At 37.4% G+C, this 9,875-nt stretch overlaps 1 non-coding gene across 1 annotated transcript; it reads left to right on the top strand.

The window, feature by feature from the left end:
* The first annotated feature begins 7,737 nt into the window (after positions 1-7,737).
* Positions 7,738-7,843, top strand: LOC122049958. Its single transcript, XR_006131194.1, has one exon. It is a non-coding gene; the product is annotated as a small nucleolar RNA R71 (small nucleolar RNA).
* The last annotated feature ends 2,032 nt before the right edge of the window (positions 7,844-9,875 follow it).

The raw sequence follows: 9,875 nt of genomic DNA, 5'->3' as shown, positions 1-9,875 counted from the left end.
TGATGTAGACTTACTGTTAACCCTATCTGATTGGAAATCTGAATCCATGTAACCCACAGGGAGAAGATCGTCTGCTTGGTAAACTAGCATATAATCTCTAGTCCTTCTCAGGTACTTTAATATATGCTTTACCGCAGTCCAATGTCCTTGTCCAAGGTTACTCTGATATCTGCTGACCATGCCCACGGCAAAACAGATATCAGGTCTCGTACATAGCATTGCATACATTAGGCTTCCTACAGCTGAAGCATAAGGAACTGCTTTCATGTCATCTGTCTCTTTTGATGTCTTTGGAGACATCTCTTTAGATAGAGCTACTCCATGTCTAAAAGGTAAGAAACCTTTCTTGGAATCCTGCATGCTAAAACGAGCAAAGATTGTATCTATATATGAAGCTTGGGACAGACACAACATTCTTTTCTTACGATCCCTTATAACTTTGATGTGTGCGCAATCTCCTAAGTCCTTCATATCAAATTGTTTGGACAACCATACCCTTACGTCTGATAATACCTTGACATTGTTGCCAATTAGCAAAATATCATCTACGTATAGTAAAAGAAATACCACCACGTTTCCGTTACACTTCTTATATACACAAGACTCATCCGGACTTTGAATAAATCCATATGACTGGATTACTTCATTAAACCGGATATTCCAAGATCTTGAAGCTTGCTTTAGTCCATAAATGGACCGATTGAGCTTGCACACTAGATGCTCTTTGCCTTTTTCAATGAACCCTTCTGGTTGCTTCATATGGATGTTCTCTTCAAGACTTCCATTAAGGAAAGCTGTCTTGACATCCATTTGCCAAATCTCATAATCCATATGAGCAGCAATGGATAAGAGTATCCGGATAGACTTAAGCATGGCTACCGGTGAAAAGGTTTCCTCATAATCGATTCCCTCTTTCTGAGTGTACCCTTTCGCAACAAGCCTAGCTTTGAAGGTTTCTACCTTCCCGTCTGTCCCTCTTTTCCTTTTGTAGATCGACTTGCATCCAACGACTTTTATACCATCAGGTGGTTCTACAAGCTCCCAGACCTTATTAGAGTACATAGACTCTATTTCAGAATTCATTGCCTTCTGCCAAGATGCTGCATCTATATCTTGGAGTGCTTCGTCATATGTTCGTGGATCAGGTTCATGTTTACCCAGGATCAAGTCCGAACACTCTCCCAAAAACATGAATCTTCAGGCTGCCTTATAACCCTCCCACTACGACGAGGCACTGTCTGTGGTTGTGTATCATGTGTGACACGTGTTGCAGTCTCTTGTGGTACTTCATCTTGTACTGTTGGTACTGAAGTAGACATGTCCTCTCTAAGTTCTTCCAAAACAACTTTGCTACTGGGCTTGTGATCCATTATATAGTCTTCTTCTAAAAACTGGGCATTGGTGCTAACAATGACCTTCTGGTCTTTAGGACTATAAAATAAACCACCTTTCGTTCCTTTGGGATATCCTACAAACACGCAAACTTCTGTACGGGATTCTAACTTATCAGCATCTGGTTTCAGCACATGTGCTGGACTACCCCAAATCTGAATATGTCTTAGACTGGGTTTTCGCCCATTCCACAATTCTATGGGAGTAGAAGAAACTGATTTAGAAGGTACTAAGTTCAGAACGTATACTGCTGTTTCCAGAGCATATCCCCAAAACGAATTTGGTAATTCTGAATAACTCATCATTGATCTAACCATCTCCATAAGAGTCTTATTCCTTCGTTCTGCTACACCATTCTGTTGGGGTGTTCCAGGTGCAGACAATTGGGATTGAATCCCAGCTTCTGATAAGTAATTCCTAAACTCTCCTAAGAGGTATTCGCCACCACGATCAGATCATAGTGTCTTGATACTTTTACCTAATCGTTTTTCCACATCAGCCTTGTATTCTTTGAACTTATCAAAGCACTCGGAGTTGCGGCGCATTAGGTAAATATATCCGTATCTTGAATAATCGTCTATGAAAGAGACAAAATATTCAAAACCTCCTCTTGCCTGGACAAACATAGGACCACACAAATCAGAGTGAACCAATTCTAACACTTCTTTGGCTCTATACCCCTTGGCCTTAAAAGGCCTCTTGGTCATTTTACCTTCCAAGCAAGATTCATAAGTTGGAAAATTTTCCAACTCTAATGAACCCAAAAGTCCATCGGCTATAAGCCTCTGAATCCTACTTAAGTTAATATGACCAAGCCTTAGATGCCAAAGATATGCTTGGTTCATTTCTGAAGGTTCTTTTCTCTTATTTGAGTTAGAAGATGAATTATAAATTTCCATGTTTTGCTTTGTGGAAGAAATTGGATTTAAAGTATACAAATTGCCAACTAATGCACCAGAACAGATAATCACTTTATTTCTTTTAATAACTACATCGTTACTGAAAGAAACTGAATATCCATCTAAAAACAGTTTAGAAACTGAAATTAAATTCTTTCTAAAACTGGGTACATAAAGACAATTTCTTAAAACCAAATTTTTATTTCTACTAAAAGATAAGTAGACGTCTCCCACTGCAATTGCCGCCTTAGTAGCATTGCCCATGTAGACGGTAATCTCCCCTTCAGATAGTCGTCGGGTTTCCTGGAACCCCTGCAAGGAATTGCAGACATGATCAGTGGCTCCCGTATCTACACACCAGGTACTGGTAGATAACACCGCTAAACATGTTTCAACAACTAGAGCATGAGATATACCTTTATTTTGGTTCTTACGAGGACAGCCCGCCTTCCAATGTCCTGCCTGCTTGCAGATGAAGCACTTGCCCTTCGGCTTCTTCACTCCAGCTTTAAATCCCGTACTCTGAGATTTATTCACTTTCTTTGCTGAGCCAGCTTGTTTCTTCTTCTTCTTTCCTCTCGGTTTAGAAGTAGAACCATTTTCAGCATAGTAAATTTGAAATAATCCTTCTGCTGCTTAAAGTTCTATCAGTAGTTCCCCTAATGAATAAATCCTCTTATTCATATTATAGTTCAGGCGGAACTGCTCAAAACTTCTAGGTAGCGTTTGGAGGATCATATTGATCTGGGTTTCCCCATCAATTTCTCCTCCAAGGATCTGTATCTCGTTCAGATAAGCCATCATCTTTAGGATATGATCCCTTACAGGAGTACCCTCTTGCATGGTGGCTGTCATTATCTTTCTCATAGCTTCTTGTCTAGAAGCCCTATCCTGATGACCAAAGAGTTCCTTGAGATTGTTCTAATATCATAAGTTGTTGGTAAATCTTTATGCTGATGTTGCAATACATTTGACATTGAAGCCAAAATGTAACACCGCGCCATCTCATCTGCCTTTACCCATCTCTTATGATATTCAATCTTCTCTTGGGTAGATTCACCAGTGGGTGCATCAGGACAAGGTTCATTCAGTACAAATTTATAGCTTTCAGCAGTCAGAACAATGTCCAGGTTCCTTTTCCAATCTATGTAATTAGGTCCAGTAAGTCTATTTTGTTGAAGTATGATGGACAGTGGGTTGAAAGTCATCCTAAGAATCACAAATAACTTTTGGTCAGAACTCTAAATTTAGAATAATATTGATTCCTCAAACAATACTATTTTAAATTAACCAACACCTCATAACACCGTGAATTTTGTATGCCACGTTAGTGTGGACGTATACAAATTCAACATTTGTAAAAGGAGGGTTTTAACCCATTAACTTTATTATCTTGTCAACCTAACTTTTTGACAAATAAAATTAATAGTTGGTATTATTTGGTCACACAAATAATAGTAGTGACTCCGTTGGGGAGGATACTATTAGATGTGTCTAAGTGTATACCATTACTTGACACTAAGTCCATTAATAAGATTATGCCCCTTCCGGGGGAAGATCACATGCTCTTAATTAATTTCCTATAGTCATCCAAAATGGAAGTCATTCTAGTGATCCACAAACAAGCTCATCCGTTATGGAGGAAGGCACTCGAGCCAACGCAAGCTTGTTTGTATCACTTACAAACCAGTAATGGAGACCATGGGATTTATTTAAAATCCCTCTCCCACTTAGTTATTTATAAGCGAGGAATTTTAACTATGCTAGCCTACTAAACTTGTAAACTAACATGCACACACAATATAAAAGCAATAAATAGAAAATTTAATTTTCAACTATTATGGCTTTTATCTCTAGTTATTCTCCGTGTGTTGTCATCCTAAGTTGCTGCCATATTTGGCCACCGCCACCGGGTCTAGCTGTCGCATTCATCTTGCCCTTAGTTCGGCTGCGCCTCTGGTTCCACGCTTTACAAGATTCGATCCGCGACATAAATAGAATTTTACATTTTGATCCAATATTCCATAAAAGGAATGTACATGTATCTAGATCAAAATAAAATCCTAATAAAACTAAATACAACTCCTGCTGTATTTTAATACAATCATGCACACACATATAAATGCCCTTGACATGTCCAAGGGTCCAATCACACACATAATAACTAAAAGCCATAATAGTTGGATCCTGCATCCACAAAGTTAGCACATCCTACTATTAACCTGCCTAAATTATGTATGACATGTGCATAATTAAACTAAATACCAAATACACAGAGGCAAAACCCTAGCTCTGATACCAATTGTTGGTTGCTACTCGGAAAACCTATAGGTTCCACTGTACAAAAATTTTGTACAAAGGTCTGAACCTTTTCCTAGCTACCATGTGTTCTTTTAAATTAAATTTTGGATCGCCTGCGGAACTTAACACGTTTGATCCAAAACTTAATCTATTTGCTCTTTTAGGTTTTGAATTGGATCTCCTGCGGAACTTAACACGTTCGACCCAAGTCTCCTTAAGTTATTAATTCCATTAAACATTAATTTCCATAATTGGTTCCCAGTACTGACGTGGCGAGGCACATGACCTTCTTGGATATGGGAGCAACCACCACCGACTAGACAAAACCTTTTATAGAAATCTAATATTTAATTTCCTAAAATAACTTTAGGTTAACCAAAGAGAACAATCAAATCACAAGGAAAAGAAAAAATAAAAGAACACAACATCGAAAAACATATTCGAAATTCTAGAACGTAAGCCTCTTGTATTTGGTATTATTTCCATAAATAACTAACATGATGAGGAAAGAAAAATTACTAGTATACCTTGTAGAAAAACCTCTTGATCTTCTACCGTATTCCTCTTCTAACCTCGGACGTTGTGTGGGCAACAATCTACCGAGATGAGAAACCACCAACCACCTTCTTCTCCTCCAAGCAAGGTTCGTCCACAAAGGAAAACTTCACCAAGGAGAAAAACCAAAATACTAACCAAGCTCCAAGAGATGCTAGCTTTCTCTCCTTCTTCTTCTTCTTCTCCGAGTAGTATCCGGCCACCACAAGAGCTCCAATGGAAGAAGGAGATTCGTCCACCACAAGAGGAAGAGAAAGAGAGGATGGCCGGCCACACCAAGGAACAAAAGAGGGAGAGAAAACAATAGAGGTTGTGTCTTGTGAAAGCACCCTCACCCCTTCTTTTATATTCCTTGGCCTAGGCAAATTAGGAAATTTAATTACAATAAAATTTCCTTAATTCCCTTGACATGATTTAATTGAGAAAAATAAAATAATATTTCCCCAATTAATCTCTAATGGCCGGCCACATCAATGGGAAGCAAATTGGACAAGTTTTAATCAACAATTAAAACTTTCCTTATTTGTTTCCGGAAATTTTAAAAATAAAATTTCTCTTCAAAAATCTCTTCATGGTTAATAAAAAGAAATTTCCATAATTTTAATTTTACAACATGTGAATAATTTTTAAAGAGAAAATAAAATATCTCACCAATATACAAATAAGGAAAGAGATCTAATCTCTTTCTTTAATCTTTTGTAAATTTTACAAGAGAGATAATTTAATTCAAATTCTCTTTAATAAATTATTTCTTTCACATAATAATAAAAATTTAAATTAAAATTCTTTTTAATTTATTTTGGCCGGCCCTACTAGCTTGGGTTCAAGCTAGGGCCGGCCACCCAATCTTATACCTAGGCCGGCCCTAGCTTGTTCCCAAGCTAGCTTGGTCGGCCCCTATTGGGTGGGTATAGAAGGTGGGTATAGGTGGGTATAGAACTCTATAAATAAGAGGCTACGATAGGGACCGAGAAGAGGAATTGGTTTTGGTCTCCCGATAAAATTAAGCATCCCGTGTTCGCCCCGAACACACAACTTAATTTTATCAATGATAATTCATTCCACTAGAGAACTAACATTGAACTACCGCACCAACCCCAAATTACATTTTTGGGCTCCTTCTTATTATGAGTGTGTTAGTCTCCCTGTGTTTAAGATGTCGAATGTCCACTAATTAAGTGAGTTACTGACAACTCATTTAATTAATATCTAAATCCAAGAGTAGTACCACTCAACCTTATTATCATGTCGGACTAAGTCCACCTGCAGGGTTTAACATGACAATCTTTATAAGCTCCTCTTGAGGACATTATCAACCTAGTATCTCTAGGACACAGTTTCCTTCTATAATCAACAACACACACTATAAGTGATATCATTTCCCAACTTATTGAGTTTATTGATTCATCGAACTAAATCTCACCCATTGATAAATTAAAGAAATAAATATCAAATATATGTGCTTGTTATTATATTAGGATTAAGAGCACACACTTCCATAATAACTGAGGTCTTTGTTCTTTTATAAAGTCAGTATAAAAGAAACGACCTCTAATGATCCTACTCAATACACTCTGAGTGTACTAGTGTAATTATATAGTCAAGATAAACTAATACCTAATTACACTACGACCTTCTAATGGTTTGTTCCTTTCCATTTTAGTCGTGAGCTACTGTTTATAATTTATAAGGTACTGATAACATCATCTTCTGTATGTGACACCACATACTATGTTATCTACAATATAAATTAAATGAACAACTACAAACAAATGTAGACAATTTGACCAAATGTGATTCTTTATTCATAATGAATGTTTACAAAGCTTAGGCTTTCAGTATACACTCCAACAGAAGCTAGCTGGGCAATTTGGCTATTTTGAATCTTTTGATGCTTTTCAGAATTATCCATTCTCTGAGTAAGCTTCAATAGATCCTGCTTCATTTCATTTAGATTGGAGATAATTTCTTCAAGCATCTTTTCAATTTTGGATGTAGGAAAGCCTTGAAAAGATTGTTGCTGAAAATTTTATTGCCCAGATTGAAAATTTGGTCTTTCCCCCATAGATGGTCCTTGATCCTGATTATTTTTGTAAGAGAAATTTGGATGATTTTTCCATCCAGGGTTATAAGTATTTGAGTATGGGTTGTTCTGTCTTTGATTGAAACCCATGATTGCATCGCATTGCTCCAATTGATTAATTTGTGCAGTGATAGCTCCCAATGGACATGAGTCATTTGAATGTTCTGAACTCCCACATACTTCACAAGATATAGTAATGACATTTACCATATTTGAACTAGTCCCCATATTCTCAAATTTTTTGTAAGAGCATCAAGTTTTGCAGTCAATAAAGTCACTGCATCAACATCAAATTTTCCTGATGCTTTTGTTATTGGGTTTATTGAAGGATGACCACCACTTCTTTCATTTGCCCATTGATGATGATTTTGTGCTACACTCTCTATGATTTCCTCAGCTTCATCCAAATTTTTATTCATGAGTGCCCCTCCAGCAGCTGAATCAAGGGACACTTTGGTATGATAATTAATACCATTATAGAAAGTATGCAACACTAACCATCTTTCCAAACCGTGGTGAGGGCATTGTCTGAGCATACTATTGTATCTATCCCAAGCTTCAAATAGAGATTCTGAGTCAGCTTGTTTGAAACTTGCAATCAAATTTCTCATATGAGCAGTTTTACTTGGGGGATAGAATTTATCAAGGAATTGTTGCTCACATTGTTCCCAAGTGGTGATACTGTTGGGAGCCAAAGAATTCAACCATTGCTTGGCCTTATCTCTCAAAGAAACCCCAAATAATAATAACCGCACTGCTTCTGAAGAAACACCATTCATTTTCATTGTCCCACATATTTCATAAAAGACCTCTAAGTGTTGATTAGGGTCTTCATTTGGTCCTCCACCAAATTGATTTTGCTGCACCATGGAAATAATTACAGGTTTGATCTCAAAATTATTTGCCTCCATTGAGGGTCTTGAAATACTAGATCGAAAACCCCTAGCATAAGGTGCTGCATAATCCTTTAGTGGTTTATTAGCCATGTTCAAATGCTCTTGTTCTTCAATTTGTCTCTGCAGAATTCTTCTTCTATGAAATGTTCTATCAATTTCAGAGTCAAGAGGAACAAATTCTCCTACAAAGTTAGATCTTCGCATACACAAGAACAAGATTGCAATAGAAAGTAAATCAAACAAAGAAATTAAAAATAGAGAAAGGTAAGATTGGAATGTTAGAAAACAAAAAAAAATGCAGAATTAAAATTGCTACAAAAGAATTTCCAAGAAGTTAGAAAGTATACAGGAAAATGAAAACAGAAAACTAGAGATTAGTTACAAATATGCAAATGAAAAGAAAGAGAAATGTTATATTTAGTCTAACTCAATTGATAATCTCCAATGTTATAGCGTAGTCCCCGGCAACGGTGCCAAAAATTTGTTACGTTCCGCAAGTGTACGGAAATGTCGCAAGTAATATAAAAGATTATCGTATCCACAGGGACTGGAATAAGCACTAGAAATATCTCAAAGCGAATTAGCTAAACAACTAATCAATTGGTTTCAAATGCTAAGGATAAAAAACAAATCTAAAATGAAAGATTAACAAATAAGAGTTTGGGGTTTGAGTTATGATAAAGGGAGGTTCTAGGAGTTTTGGTTTCTTTGTAAGATCTCTTGAATGTATATGGTTTACCAATTCTTATTTCTCAATTGTCTAATATTTGTAGAAGGTTTCTGGTTCTCTCTTGCAATAGATAACCGGCTTAGGACTGAAAAATGTACCTAAATGTGATTAATTAGATATGAACCTACGTTGTCCTTACACAGGATTGCACCTATTACTATACTTCCCTCGGATATCAACATAGAAGTTTATAGCTTCTTAACCCATAAAGATACAAGGATTGAATTATAAAATCTATCCTACCCTCTTGAATAATCTCATTTCCCCTTCAAGGTTATCCCTCAAACGTCCTTACACGGGCTTGCACCTATCACATGGATCCCTCGGAAAATCGAGTGAGAGTTAATCTCTACAAAATCTATAAGATATCCAAACAATCAATCAAGAATGAGAATTAAGCCCTAATCACAATTAATCATTCAAGATCCAATCGATACAAACTAGGCAACATCATAGAAACAAAGAAATGGCAAATCCACAAGAGTTTACATCAATTTATCTCACAAATACTCCCTCCATCCTAGAACAAAAAGATCTACTCCATAAAACAAAGAAAGAAAACCAAAGATAAGAAGATTACAAGCATTTCTTCAATCCCAATCCAAGAAGAGGAGAGAAAGAAAACTTATCTACAATATAGTTCCATCTTCGGATCCAATCCTCGCTCCCAGAGTCGAATTAGCCAAGATCTCCCTTTAGATCGCCCAAAAATCCTCCCAAGAATGGGAGGGATCCACCAAATCTTGCTTTCTCCCAAAGGGGAGAAGATTCCCTTTCAAATCTTCAAAGAGGCTTTAAATAGAGGGGGGCTTTCGGGCGCCACACGGCCCCGAGGCATGGCCGTGTGAGGTTCACATGGACAGAGCCTTTCCCCTCTCTGCCATCCATACACAGTCGTGTAGTGTACACGGTCGTGGACAACTCCCATCAAGACCTCCAAGCACGGCCATGTAGATCCACATGGCCTGGACTGCCCCAGCTTCTGGAAACCTGGCACGACTGTGTGGTGCACATGGCCA

The sequence above is a fragment of the Zingiber officinale genome, chromosome 2B, assembly GCF_018446385.1.
Source record: "Zingiber officinale cultivar Zhangliang chromosome 2B, Zo_v1.1, whole genome shotgun sequence".
NCBI classification, from domain to species: Eukaryota; Viridiplantae; Streptophyta; class Magnoliopsida; order Zingiberales; family Zingiberaceae; genus Zingiber; species Zingiber officinale.
Note: the sequence above shows the minus strand (reverse complement) of the source record. Positions and strands in the feature narration are given on the sequence as shown.